This window comes from Polypterus senegalus, chromosome 17 (genome assembly GCF_016835505.1).
Source record: "Polypterus senegalus isolate Bchr_013 chromosome 17, ASM1683550v1, whole genome shotgun sequence".
NCBI classification, from domain to species: domain Eukaryota; kingdom Metazoa; phylum Chordata; class Cladistia; order Polypteriformes; family Polypteridae; genus Polypterus; species Polypterus senegalus.
Genome location: NC_053170.1, coordinates 47,243,162 through 47,257,545, shown reverse-complemented (window position 1 = coordinate 47,257,545; position 14,384 = coordinate 47,243,162). Strand labels below are relative to the sequence as shown.

Here is a 14,384-nt window from a genome sequence, read left to right as displayed (position 1 = left end):
TAGTTAGACAGCCAGAAAGAAACATGAAATGTTAGACAGAGGGATACCAGGCATCTTGGGACCTTGAACCATTCCGGCCAGGAGGCCAGGGTAGTGGAAGTAGAGGGGGAGACTGCTACCTAACAAGAAAGAGGTCCAGTTTTCCTGACTCATCTACCAGATAATTTCACCTGGATGACTGAGAATCTTCACAGGCAGATCCACGTGTATGTGATAATGGATAGAAACTTTAAGAAGTGGAACCTAGACACTTAAGCCTTAAACGGAACATTACAGACAAGAACATTTCTGGCTTTGTTTGTGTATTGTCAACTTACTTCTTTATTCTTACTGTGAAAGGTGTGCTTTCAATTTTACCAAAACTTTTAAAATTAAGACATTTGGAACAAGGAATTCTTTCTTTCACAACGTGTGGAAAGATCAGCCTTGACACAGATAGACACAGCGCACACAGAAGTCCAAAACACACACACGTTTATTTTCTTTCTTTAGCACAATGCACACAGTGCACAAACCCAACAATGTTCTCTCCTTTTTCCTTTCTTTATTGTTCCTCTGCCTCTTCTCTTCTCCTCTCCTCTTTTCTCAAGCTCCATCCTCTGCCTCCCGACTCTGGCTCCTTGAATGGAATGAGGTGGCCCCTTTTATAGTGCATCCGGATGTGCTCCAGGTAATCCTTGATGCTCTTCCTGCAGCACTTCCTGGTTTAGTGGAAGTGCTGCAGTCCAAGGCTCCGGGATTGTCCAAGCGCCCCACGGCGGTGGCTATGGTCCCCAACAGGATTGAGCTTCCAAGCTCCAGTCCTGTGGCCCCGATGCAAACCAGGGGGGCTGCCCTCTCATGTCCTTCGGAAGGTATTGCCTCTCTCCTGGTCCTTCTGCTCTACAGGCGTCTCGGTAGGGCAAGGTTCCCAGTCGTCTGTCACAAACATTATAACACTAACTTCTGGGATGCTTTTCTATTAGCTGTATTTTGAACTACAGTATTTGGAAACCCTTGACAAAAGCAACTACACAAGCTAATCAACAAAAGAAGCCAACAGGCAATACAAGAATGTTCTGAGTGGCTTGGTGTGTTCAGATGACCATATGAAATTATCAGCGGTCAGGGCTGCCTCCCCTCAGTTCTTAGTCACCGTCTGTGTGGAGTTTGCATGTTCTCTGGGTGTCTCGGTGGTTTGACTTTGAGTTCTCTGGTTTTCCTTCCACTTCCTGAAGATCCGCAGATTAGGTTTGCTGACAGCACTGAATTGGTCTCGTGTGAGTGACCAAAGGTGTAACTTTTCCAGGGCTGATTCTTTCACTGTCTTTGAAGCTGCAAGGACAGTCTCCAGCCTCTGCATTCTTGAATTTGACAAACCAGGCACATGTCATGGATGAATATAATCGGTCGTGGTTGAAAATGACTAAGTAGAGGTCCCACTTTTACATGATGTACTCAAAGGTGCCCATTTCAGTTATTAAGGAGGAATATTTAAACTTTTCAAAGAGAATTTCCCAGTTACCAGATCCACAGTCCTCATCATGAAAATGATCCACTGAAATCCAGGTAGTCTTAGCATTTAAGGCCAAATTCATAATAATAATAATAATGCAACAAAATTTATTTTCTACTTTTACTGGTTTGGAGACTTGGAGCCTTGTAAAATTAATTTCCTAAGTATGTGCAATAGATTCAGAAAGTATTTGGGACCCTTCACTTTCGGCACACTTTATCGATTTTGTAGATTTAATTTTAAATGGATATATTTGGTACTTTTTGCCAATCAAGTCACATTCAATAACCCATGACAAACTGATAACTTACTTACAGACAGGTTTGCAAATTTATTAAAAAATCCAACAGTAAAATCTCTCCTTTACAGTATGTAGGTATTCAGACCCTTTGTTGTCACACTCCCGATTGCAGTCAAGTGCATCCTATTAGCTTTAATTCTCCTTGAGATGTGTCTAGAACTTGATTGGAGTCCACCTGTGACAAACCGAATTGATTGTACATTGTTTAGAAAAGCACAAACTCTGAGTATATAAAGACGAACAATTCACACTGCATGTCAGGTCAAAAACCAAAAAATGAAGTCCTCAGAACTCTCTATAGACCTCTGCTATACAATTGTGGTGAAGCAGCGATCAGGGCAAAGATATAAAATCATTTCAAAAGATTTGAGGGTCCCCAGGAGAACAGTGACCTTAAGTAATTGTGAAATAGAAGACGTTTGGAACAACCAGGAATCTTCCTAAAGTTGGCTGACCATTCAAACTGAGTAACCAGAAAGGAGGGCCTTGGTTAGGAAGATGACCAAGAACACTAATGGTTACTCTAACAGAGATGCAGAAGTCTTCTTCTGAGATGGAGAACCTTTCAGAAAGACAACCACTCCAACAGCACTCCATCAATCAGGTGTTTATGGTAGAGTATCTAGATGACAAAAATGTATATGACAGCATGCATGGAGTTCTCCAAATGGTGCTTAACAGACTCTGAGGGCACAAGAGAAAAGATTCTCTGGTTTGATGAGACAAAAACTGAACTGGCTTGTCCCTGCAAGGCTGGCAAGTCCGTTTATACTGGAAGTGCTTCTGCTCTTCCACTCATGTTGTCTGTAAGCTTTTCTGGGTTAGGTGGAAACCACATGCCATATAGTTCCTCCAATTAATACAGAACCCCCCTGGCAGCTCCCACAGTATCCAACAGGACTGAGATAAAGAACTCCAAGATCAATAGTGCCCTGTGGGAATTTGGGGCAATTCTGCAGTCCAGGGGAGCTTCCATCTAATGTTCTAGAGGATGCAGTGCCCTAAAGAGATTACCTTTCCCATCCTTCCATTTTATTGGGTGTCCCTGGCCGGGTTGAGCTGCTGGATGTCTCTTACATTATCTATCTATCTATCTATCTATCTATCTATCTATCTATCTATCTATCTATCTATCTATCTATCTATCTATCTATCTATCTATCTATCTATCTATCTATCTATCTATCCTGATTCTTTACTCAGATTTCTTTTTGGTGGTGTTTGCACATTCTCATTATTTTCATGAATATAAATCATTTCCCTCAGAGTTAAAGGACATGTGACTGAAGAGTTTTTGGCTCTCTGTCCAGGTGGGCTTCCCAACTTGTGCCCATTTGGCTTCCCTATGTGCTGACTACATATAAGCAGTTCAATAAGTATATGTTGCTATTGAAATCTAAAGAGGTGAGCTCAAGGCCAAGAAAATAGCATTAAAAGTGGACTAAATTTTTCCAGGAAAGCTGACATTATTTGTGTTGCACATTTGTAAGCTTCCCCGGATGTTTTTAAGACATAGTTCACCCTTTGCTCGGAATTATTGTTAAAGCAGGAGTAAAATTGCTCTTCAGAGCTCTTACCTGTATTTGTTTTTTGGATTATTGTTAAAAGGTAATGTTTTAAATCAGGTATGTTTTAAATTTCTCCATACTTAAAAGTACAACAGTCAGCAAAGTGCTGAGAATCCCCCCCGGATGAACAAGAGACTGTGATGTTTTCATTTTGTCACCTTGCCTTTGGTTACAATCTGGTGCTGTTAGCTGCAGCCTCTGTTGAGCAATTCTTTCACTTTCCTTGCCCAGGTGCCCAGCTGCCAGCTACCACTGCTCACAGCTCATGGCTGCTTGTATGCTGGGGTCACTCACCTTCTTTTTTTTGAGCCCGGCATCATCTTTAGTATCGCACTCTCCTCAGGTGCTCATTGAGCTTCTGCCAGCGGTACTTCCACCTGAACACACAAAGAACAGAGAGGTTGGCGAGCGTGATTATACCCTTGTGCTTTGAAACTGAAAACTCTGTTTCTCGTCGCTGACAAAGTCTTGGCTCCACAGGGGTGCCCTGCAGCTGTGCAATTCAGAGCCAGCGAACAAGAATGGAATACAGAAAGGCCCTGCTTTGTTTTACCTCCATTAGGAGACAGAAGGCAGCCAGGTGACTGTAACTTTTTTGGCATTCTTGTGTGTCCATTTCATGCTTCCCGCCTCCTAAAACGGCTTCTCTGCCCTGAATTAGAGGCCCTTTTGTTTTCTGTTATTTGACAGAGGAGATACAGCAGGAGTGAAGAAAAGCCATCTCCAGAAAATATCATTTTGTCTTGTTTTTATCAAAGCCCATCTGCTCTTTCAGAGGAGACTTCATTTACTAATTCACTTACAGAGACACCATCTGGTCCTGGAAGTCTGAACCTCTGTAATCTCTCTTTGCCTTGTTTTCATACTTTTTTTTCTATTTGCTGTTCATTTTTGAGACTGCTTATCATTTTCATTGAGCAGGACACAGACTTTGTTAAAAAGAGAGTGAGAGAGATGTGAATTGGACTTAAAAAGAAATCTAGAAAGCCTTTTAGATGAGTTTTCCTTGACCGTTCACTCTCTGAGCATGCAGTGAATGACAATTGAATCTGGAGAAATCTCTCTATTTAAAAAAAAACAGAAGCAGATGAGACATGATTTTCTCAGAGAGACACTTTCATGTCCCGCGAGACGAGTCTTTGTGCCAAGAGATTTAACCACACCAGGGGCTAGAAATAAAAGACAAAGAGTAGATGACAAAGTAGAACATTGTAAAGAATTCAATAATGTTGGTGTGATACACATGCAGAGCAGGTTAGAGATAACAGAAGTACGGAAGTCTCAAAAAAAGGATTATATTAGCACAAACAAACAGAAATTATTACTCGGTGATATAACAGAACAGCGAAAAGAGATACACATTTATTGTAGCGAGAAAGAAATGATATTCACTCATGGGCAGTTATATGTTGCGTTGTCGTGATGTAATTCCAAACATGGCATCAAAATTCAATGCGATATTGATGAAAAGGTAAACCAAAAAAAGATTGAATATATGGACATAGGTTATGTGACAGAAGTGTGCCGCGTGAAATACAGATCACGCGGCACGGCAGCAACAGCATTCCAGCAGCTGATCGAGCAAAGAGGAGGTAAAAAAAAAAAAAACTGCATTTCTCTCCCATTGTATCACCATTTAAAAGGGGGTTTCGGAGGAGTGACCGCATATCCTTGGGGTGCGTTCAGCCCCCCTCTTCAAAATGCAAGCGGCAAAGACACAAAGAGGCCGGGGTGGGAGCTGGGCTGATGGCGAGCAAAGCGAGCAGGGGTCAAAGCCCCCTAGTAAATATAAATGAATGAATTTGACAGTTGAGCATTGACTAGCTCTGCACCCTCACGTTAGCCTGCTGACTCCCTGTCTGTTGAGCTTACATGATCTTTACTCGTAAATTATTAGGAACACTATGCCAATATTGGGTAGGGCCTTGTTTTGTTCTCAAAGCAGCTTCAATTGCATGGATTCCACAAAGTGTTGGAAACATTGCTTTGAGATTCTGGTCCATGTTGACATGACTGCATCACACAATTTCTGTAGATTTGTCAGCTGCACTTTTATTCGGGGGCGTCACGGTGGTGCAGTGGTAGCACTGCTGTCTCGAGGTTAGGAGACCTGGGTTCGCTTCCCAGGTCCTCCCTGCGTGGTGTTTGCACGTTCTCCCCGTGTCTGTGTGGGTTTCCGCTGGGTGCTCTGGTTTCATCCCAAAGATATGCAGGTTAGGTGTATTGGCAATCCTAAATTGTCCTTGGTGTGTGTGTGCCCTGCCTGGGGATTTGTTCCTGCCTTGCGCCCTGTGCTGGTTGGGATTGGATCCAGCAGACCCCTGTGTTAGGATATAGCGAGTTGGACAATGACTGACATTTTTTGGCAAAACTTCCGATTCTAGCACATATCCAGTGACTCAGAAGGCTACTGAAGAACACTTAACTCAGTGTTATTTTCATGTAACCAGTTTGAGATGAATTTTGCTTTGTGATGGGGTGTATTATCATGCTGGAAGTGGCCATTAGAAGATGTGTGAATTGTAGCCATGAAGGGATGCACATGGTCAGCATCTATTCTCAAACAGGTTGTGGCATTCACACAATGACTGATTGAAACTAATATGCCCAAAATGTGCAAAGAAAACATTGACGTCACTATTACACCACCACCACCAACCATCCTGGACTGTTGACACAAGGCAGGCTGGGAGTATTGATCCATGCTGTTGGTGCCAAATTCTGATCCTACCATCTGTGTACCTCAGCAGACCAAAGTTCAGCTGTGTAGTTTTGGTAAGCCTGTGCTCACTGAAGCCTCAGCTTTCTGTCCTTGGTTGACAGGAGTGAAACCCAACATGGTCTTCTGCTGCTGCAGCCCATCCACCTCAAGGTTTGACATGTTGTGAATTCTGTTTTTTCTGCTCAGAGTGGTTATTTGAGTTACCTTGCTGCCAGCTTGTACACAGTCTGACCATTCTCCTCTGACCTTTCTTATCAATGAGGCGTTTCCATAACCAGAGCTGTTGCTCACTGGATGTTCTTTTTATTTTCTAATATACAAAGTATGGGGAAAGTATTGTAATTGTCCAAAAATTAGATTTTGAGATTTTGATGAATCAAAATCAATTGAAATGAAATTCAATTTTTGGAATTATGTCTGTGTCTGTGTGTCTGTCTGTCTGTGTGTGTATGTAAACATGATAACTTGAGTACGCTTTCACTTAGGTCAACCAAATTTTGCATACAAGTATTAAGGTACAAAATGTAGATTTCTATCAATTTTTGGGCTATTTCCGCTAACTGGAAGTGGAACTTTACCTGAAAAGCTCCCCCAAAAATATTAAAAATCTGACAATTTCACATCATATTATGGTAAAGCACCACATTCTAAGCATTTTTGTCACTTTACATTTTTTGAAAATAAAATGAAGATAATCACAATTTTCTGTTTGATGTTCAGATGGTAATACATATTTGAGAATGTTTTTGCTTTATGGAAACAAAATTTTCAGTACAAGTATTACATTACACACATTACTAAAGTCTCTTGCAACTTTTGACCCACTTCTGCTTACTGGAAGTGGTAATTTACCTGAATTGTTCACCTAAATGAAGAAATATATTATTAATTTGATTTGATTTGTTGTTGATGGCTCTTTAATGTACATAATATAAAAATATAATCATTGTCTTGCGGTTTGCTGCTCAAATATCCCTCCCCATATCTGAGTATACGAGAAAGTTGAGGGGAGACCATTCCCGATTTTTTTTGTTGTTGTTGTTGTTGTTATTTTTTTCATCATTCTGACTAAATTCTGTTGTACATGAAAATCCCAGGTCAGAAATTAAAGAAATACCCAAACCAGCCTTTCTGGCACCAGCAATCATGCCATGGTTGAAATCACTGAGAGAACATTAACTGAAGCTCCTGACCTGTATCTGCATGGCTTTATGCATTGCACTGCTGCCACATGATTGGCTGATTAGATAATAACATGCGTAAGCAGGTGTACAGGTGTTCCTAATAATTTTCCCAGTGACTTAATATTTATATACACCTAGCATTAAAGCATGCATTCAGCAAGCCATTTCATTTTTTTTTTCTCATAGAATGGTTAAAACAGTTATCATGACAGGACAGATGAGACTAGACTAACTTTTACATTCCCAGCCAAATAATTCACAGGAATATATCATACATGTGAATTAATAAAGGACAATATAGAGAGGACTGAAATGGTAACTGTTCTGTTGCTAAAACAGTGAGTTTAAATTATGCAATAAAGGAGATGGCAATGGAGAAAGCAAAGAAAAACAAAAGATGTTATTATGATTCCAGATAATAAAATAAATGTGCATCCTGATCCATAAATAAAGGCAGAAGTAAAGAGTGAACAGGATGAATTTCTTTAAATGTTTAGATTAAACTTTTTTCTTTGGTAAGAGGTAATTTTATAATAACAAGCAATTAACATTTAAGATCAAGATTAAAAAAATAAAAAGAATACAGGTATGCCCTGAACAGTTGTAGACGTTCTGTGTCATATCAGATTTCAAGTTTGCCAACTGACTCTGAGAGGAAGCAGAGGAGAATGGAGAGAGCCCACGGGAACAGCTTGAGGCACAGTGGAGGGCAAAATGGCAAGGATTCTGTGGGCACCGATGGAAGTGGCAGATCGGTGTGTGGCAGACTCTGCAGAAAGGATTTGTAAAGGTGTCACTGACTTGCAGGCTGGCATGCCATCATCCTCACTATTTTGTAACCCCCTGTAGATACAACTATTGAACTGCCATGTGGACATTGTACTAGTCAGTTGTGGTGAAGAAGGAGCTGAACCAAAAGCTCTTGACTTATTGGTTAATCTGGATCTCTACCCTCACTTGTGCTCCTAAGCTTTGGGTAGTGACTGAAAGAACCACACCAGTGGCAGAAATGAGCTTGCTGAAAAGGGTACCTGGGCTCAGCCTTAGTGATAGCTTGAGGATCGCAGACATTCGTAAGAAGCTCAAAGTAGAGCCTCTGCATTCACAGGAGCCAAATGAGGTGGTTTGCACATCTGATTAGGATGCCTTTTCTTGACATCTCTTTGGGGAAGTGTTTTGGGTATGTCCAGCTGGGAGGGGATCTCAGGGCAGACCCTGGGCACGCTGGAAAGACTATACCCCTCGGCTAGTATCGGAATGTCTCAGTATTCCTCCAGAGTAGTTGGAGGTAGTGGTGGGGAAAAGGGATATCTGGGCTGCTTGGATTGTTGCCCCTACAATACAGACCCGAATAAGCAATAGAAAATGGGTGGAAGCATTAATATAGAAACAGCTATCAAATGTGAAAAGTTCTGCAGTTTTCTCTCATTTTTCTATGGTTAAATGAAGTTTTCAGTGCAGTTGTATTTTTGTAGGCCTCAGGACCATTAGATTGATGCCTTAGTGAAACCAGCTTTTCCTTACCTAAATACATACAACTTCTTTAGTCAGTATTTCAATAAGGACATGTAGTGCCCCATATACCCAAAACTGCATTATTAAATGGAGTCTTTGCATTTTGAATCCAAACTCTGTTTCACTTCACTGAGTTTACTTTTACAGCTATGCATTAATAGACTTTTTTGGTAAAAAAGAATCATATAAAAAATTAAACAAGCAGATTAAATGGGAGTTTCTGAGTACTAAAAATGTGTATCACTAATAAGAAGTAATATTGCATGAAACTACAGGAAAGTCAAAATAGCCTAATGGCAGTGAATAAAAGATTGGTTATAATGAAAGCCTTCAGCCACTCTGGTCATATAGGCTAAGCAGTGCAGAAACTGGTAGAACGAACCTGAAATTTAGAAGAAAACTCAAGCTAGCATTTAACAGAAGGATTTTTTGTAGAAACATGAAGTCATTATAGTAGCAGTCGTTGCACCCTAAAATACAATTGTTCTTTAAAATTTTCAATCATTGAACTCAATGTGGGTAGGCCCCAATCCTTAAAACAGTCCATTCTCAAACTACTTAATCCTGCTGAAGATCACACTGGGGGATAAGACTCCGTCCCTGCAACCCTGGGCACATGTAGGAATTACATCACTTATCCTGAGCCAGTGTTAACACCCCAAAGTGCACTTCTTTACGGAGGGGTAAGAAATCCAGAGGAGGCAGAGAAATTCCCACACAGAGAGAACATGCAGATTCCATGTGGGATTGAAATAAACCCAAGGTGGTGAGGTAGCAGTATCAACTCTGAATACACACTCAGTGATGGACACGATGAAAGACTATTAATTATTCATACGTTCACCCCTCCAAAAATAACAATAATAACCCCTGTCAATTTCCATTTTAGTTAAATTATACAAACCTGGAAACACTTGTTTGACACATTCTTCCTATTTCCAGACATCTTACTCCTACATGGAGCAATCTACATACAGTATAAGGAAAATGTAATTTATCTTTAAAATGAATGAATCTTAACTTTCTATATTTCACTGGATGGACTGTATTTTCAAATGGGTTGATTTTTCACTTTTTTGTTTATATCACTGAAAGTTTTACTGCTTTATTCCTCTATTGTAATGCCTATACCTGGAAACAAAATTTAATTAAAAATGAAAAAAATTTAAAAAAATGACTATTTAGTTTAAAGTCACCTGGTTTTTGGCATGCCGTTAAATACTTGGGATCAACAGTATATAATAACAGTGAGTGTGGCAGAGAGGTGAAGAAGAGAGTGTAGGCAGGGTGGAATGGGTGGAGAAGAGTGTCAGGAGTGATTTGTGACAGACGGGTATCAGCAAGAGTGAAAGGGAAGATCTACAGGACGGTAGTGAGACCAGCTATGTTATATGGGTTGGAGACGGTGGCACTGACCAGAAAGCAAGAGACAGAGCTGGAGGTGGCAGAGTTAAAGATGATAAGATTTGCATTGGGTGTGACGAGGTTGGATAGGATTAGAAATGAGTACATTAGAGGGTCAGCTCAAGTTGGACGGTTAGGAGACAAAGTCAGAGAAGGTGAGATTGTGTTGGTTTGGACATGTGCAGAGGAGAGATGCTGGGTATATTAGGAGAAGGATTTTAAGGACAGAGCTGCCAGGGAAGAGGAAAAGAGGAAGGCCTAAGAGAAAGTTTATGGATGTGGTGAGAGAGAACATGGAGGTGATGGATGTAACAGAACAAGATGCAGAGGACAGAAAGCTATGGAAGAAGATGATCTGCTGTGGTGACCCCTAACGGGAGCAGCCGAAAGAAGAAGAAGAAGAAGATTGGACTTTTACAATTTTCTTTTTAAAAGCCTTTATTTTTTTGCATATGCTTTTTGTGTGTCTTAATGTAGCAGCTTCTCATGATTCATCCTTTTGTCGCTTTTAATGGCACATTTCAAATCGGAGCTGTTGTCCCATTCTCGGCCAGTTTCTGCCTTGCTCCCAGCACTACCTGGATAAACGCCGGCTCCCCATGATCCTAAACTGGAAGAATTATGGATTGATTTTCCATTGGGAGCTCCCTTGACTGAGTGTATTGATCATGTATAAAGCTCTTTATTTATTGGCACTAATGAGTGGTGAAGTGGTGTTTAAGAAGGCTTGTCAATCGGAAATCCTCCAATGAGCCCAACGGTTAATGTCCTATCGTGAGACAAAGTGCATGTAAATAATGGAAAACGGCTCATCTAATCTGCAGATAATGAAGGAATTTGTTTAGTTTTACTTGATATTTATCATTCTAATCTCTAAAAGAACTATTCAGGTCTTAGATTCCATATTAAATCTTTAGTTAGTAAAGAAGAGGTTGAACACTTGGCATTCGCCAGTTTAGAACTACTGAGATGTTCTATAGAGCTGTAAATTATAATTATTCAAGTTAAATGTGTCATTAGAGTCAAGCTTAGCCCTTATGCAATGAATTAACAGATGACTGTCTCCTGTCCTACCCAGCAAGTGACATCCTTGAAAAGCTAAAAGATCCCATCATTAGACTTGCATTTGTTTTTTGGCTGTTCATTTAGTTGCAGGCGTTGGCACAGAAGCTAAGGCTGATGGCACACTGGTGTAGTGTTGATGTCTCACGCCTTTGGTTCCATTTTCAGTCTTGCACTCTTGCTGTTTTTTAGCTCTGCATGTTCACTCGAGTTCACTCTCACTTCATTTTCTGCTCCAATTACAGTGCAGGCCGTGAACAAGCGACTGCCATAAAATCTGCATGAACAAGACTGTATTTACTAAATGCAGAAGTATTATTTTTATGCATTTTAGAAAGTTACTTTTAGCATTCGATTTGTGCACTGAAATCCTGTTCATGTACCCATATTCTGTGGGCTAGTGTCACAAGTCATGGCATGGTGTGTTTTAAAGGAGTCATTTATGTATTGATTTGAATGGTCTTTAAGCACTGTCCGATGGCTGAACCCTCATTGGTTTAGGGTGCACATGTGTGATTGCTTCAGTGAATTGCTGGGCAAGCAGCACAGCAGAAGGAACTAAGGGGGTATAAAAGACACAAAGACAAACTGAAATAGAAAGAAAAGGATCATTCAAATGAGAGAAGAACATTTTGGAATGTTTTTCTAGTGGAGAGGTCAAGATGGGAGCATCGGTTGTGCTGGGCTGCAGGAGGGAGTAAGACCAAAGGCTGTTGTAGAAGTTCTGTGGCACAACAGTATTAGAGTTTGATGACTGAGTGGCCGCAAGAACATTGTGTTCGAATACTGGATCCAGAGCTTAGCGACCTGAGTGTGGAGGGCAAAAAGCTAAAGGATCTGCAGGCATCAATGGAGGTGGAAGACAGTGACATGGTGGGCTATGCAGGAGTGATCTGGCAGAGAAAGTGGAATACATTGTGGATGGGTTTCCTTGGATTTTATGAGTATTTCTTATTGCATTCCTGAAGACCTTGGTTTTATGGGCACAATTTTTATGTAAATATTGATTTATTGTTTGACTGTACACTTTATACATTTAAATTTATTGTTTTGAATAAACTTTGAATAAAATTTGCACAACAAGTTGTGTTTGCCGCCTCACTTGCCCTGGTCCATCTTGTTAATGAACCACTAGATGTCCCAACAGGGGTTGATGCCAATGTCTATTGGCATTGGGGAATACCAGACAGGTGAAGGCCAAATCTGTTAAACAATCAAATCACAAAGCTGTACACACTCTTATTTGCACCAACTGTAAGCCGCTTTTAGAGAAGGTGAAATTCCATTCATTTGTTTTCAAACCCACTCAAAGCAATTCATGTCTATCCCAGGAGCATCGTGCACAAGGAGAGAATCAAAGTGCTCTATGATATGCTCGTGGCTGACACATTAAGGTTATTTATAAAAAAACAGCTCATATAAATGATCACATTAATAAGGGAATTTGTTGAATTGCATACTCACACTAGGGGATGGTGTAGGCGGCAGCAGCTTGGATAGAGACTGGAATGTACATCAGAGACACCTGTGTTTCCTGGCAGAATCATAAGCTGTCTTTGTGAAGTCCTCCAAGTGGTACCAGAAAGGTGGGACCGTTGTGGGCTCAGCCAGTAGTCCTTCAAGCCGAGACGAGGGGTTCGAAAGCTCTCCAAGACCACCCTCACCCTCTCGCTGTATTGGTTTCTTCTTGAGTCATATATGTTGACTCTTGGCTTACTGCAGTGGGAGAATTAAATGGTTAACATAACACTACAGGTATGTCCTATCTATCTATCTATCTATCTATCTATCTATCTATCTATCTAAAATATAATGGTCACTGGAAAAAATTGAAGCATGAATGACCAGCTGTTCAAGTTTAGCTACTGAGAACTATAGGCTGGGTTCTTCATCAAAACATCTAAGCTCACAGCACTTAAAATAAAATGCTAAGCCAAATGTAGTCAAAATCAATGTACGTTTTCACAGCCAAAAGCAAAAAAAAAACTACCTTTTTGTTTTTTTTTACAAAATAATTTTTTGAAAGACATTTATAAGCCACATTATAATCAACAAGGTCAGTTCTGCAAACAATGTGATGTTACCTACCCTGGAAAATACAATACAAAATGACAATTGCCACACAATAACATCAAATAAATCTTGCCTTTGGCTAACCTCATGCTGCCTCTTGTGTCTGTACAGTTTGTAATGTTTCAAAGGACAAAGAAAAGACAAAATAAAGCAAAGAAAATTCCAAAAGCGCTATATAAAATCACAAAACAGAAAGCCTGAGAAGAAGCCTAATTCCTGTTACGTTACTTCAGTTTTACAGAGTATGCTTTTGTGCATTTTGTAAAATGTGAATTCTGCTCCTGAGGTTTACTTTTCATTTTGATTTAGTTGTTACACCATTTATTTTCATTCACGTCTTGTTTTTCTTTGTCTAAACTGTGTCATGTGATCACGACCCTCATGCAGATGACATCATGGAAGTGAAGGGATAAATATGCAAAGGCCATATTTTATGCTATCTCATTGGTGGATACTCCACATTGAAATATTCTCTTCCAGTTTAGTTAGCTTCCATTAGGCCCTGATGTTTCTGTTTTTGGTTTTGACTTTGTTTTGCCCTCAACGTCGGAGTAACATCTTGTCCTTTTCATTCTGGTTGTCTGGTTGTTCCATTCATTTTTGATCTCTCTGTTTTGCCCCTTTGCTTCGCCTGACTATGCCGTTGCCATGATCTTTGAAAGTGAACTGTGTCCCTGTTCAATACCAAGGAACTGTAAAGAATACAGATTGGAAAATGAAAGAAAGAGAATCAACTTGGCTTTGTAGGGTGGGTGTAAGGAATCTGCAGTATAAATAAGGAATCAGGAGTCAAATTTTAGCAGGCAGTAAAAATTCTGAGAATTCTGGCCAGTGAGAAGGGCAGAATTAATTGGACAGGTTTGTTTAAAGGGTTTATACTGTAAATGACATGAAGTTTCTGGGTTAATACATCTTTTCAACAAGACAAGGTGGACAGGGCCTCTGGGGCTCGCACTGCATGATGTCCACGTGATTGTGGTGCAGAGACTGAAGCAGACCCTCTTGAAACCCCCTGCTCTCCAAGAGGAGATAAAGAATAAGCCAAACTGTCACCATTATC

The 14,384-nt window shown here is 40.4% G+C and overlaps 1 long non-coding RNA gene across 2 annotated transcripts in view; it reads right to left on the bottom strand.

Moving 5' to 3' along the window:
* LOC120517450 overlaps positions 1-14,384 on the bottom strand; it is a 116,050-nt gene that overhangs the window by 93,950 nt on the left and 7,716 nt on the right. The window contains exons 2-4 of one of the 2 annotated variants that reach the window (XR_005631039.1): positions 12,716-12,967; positions 3,659-3,741; positions 1,803-1,971 (exon numbers count right to left, since the gene is read on the bottom strand). This is a non-coding gene — a long non-coding RNA (uncharacterized LOC120517450). Of the gene's footprint in view, positions 1-1,802; positions 1,972-3,658; positions 3,742-12,715; positions 12,968-14,384 lie in introns of those variants that run through there. The other variant, XR_005631040.1, reaches the window with a different exon arrangement.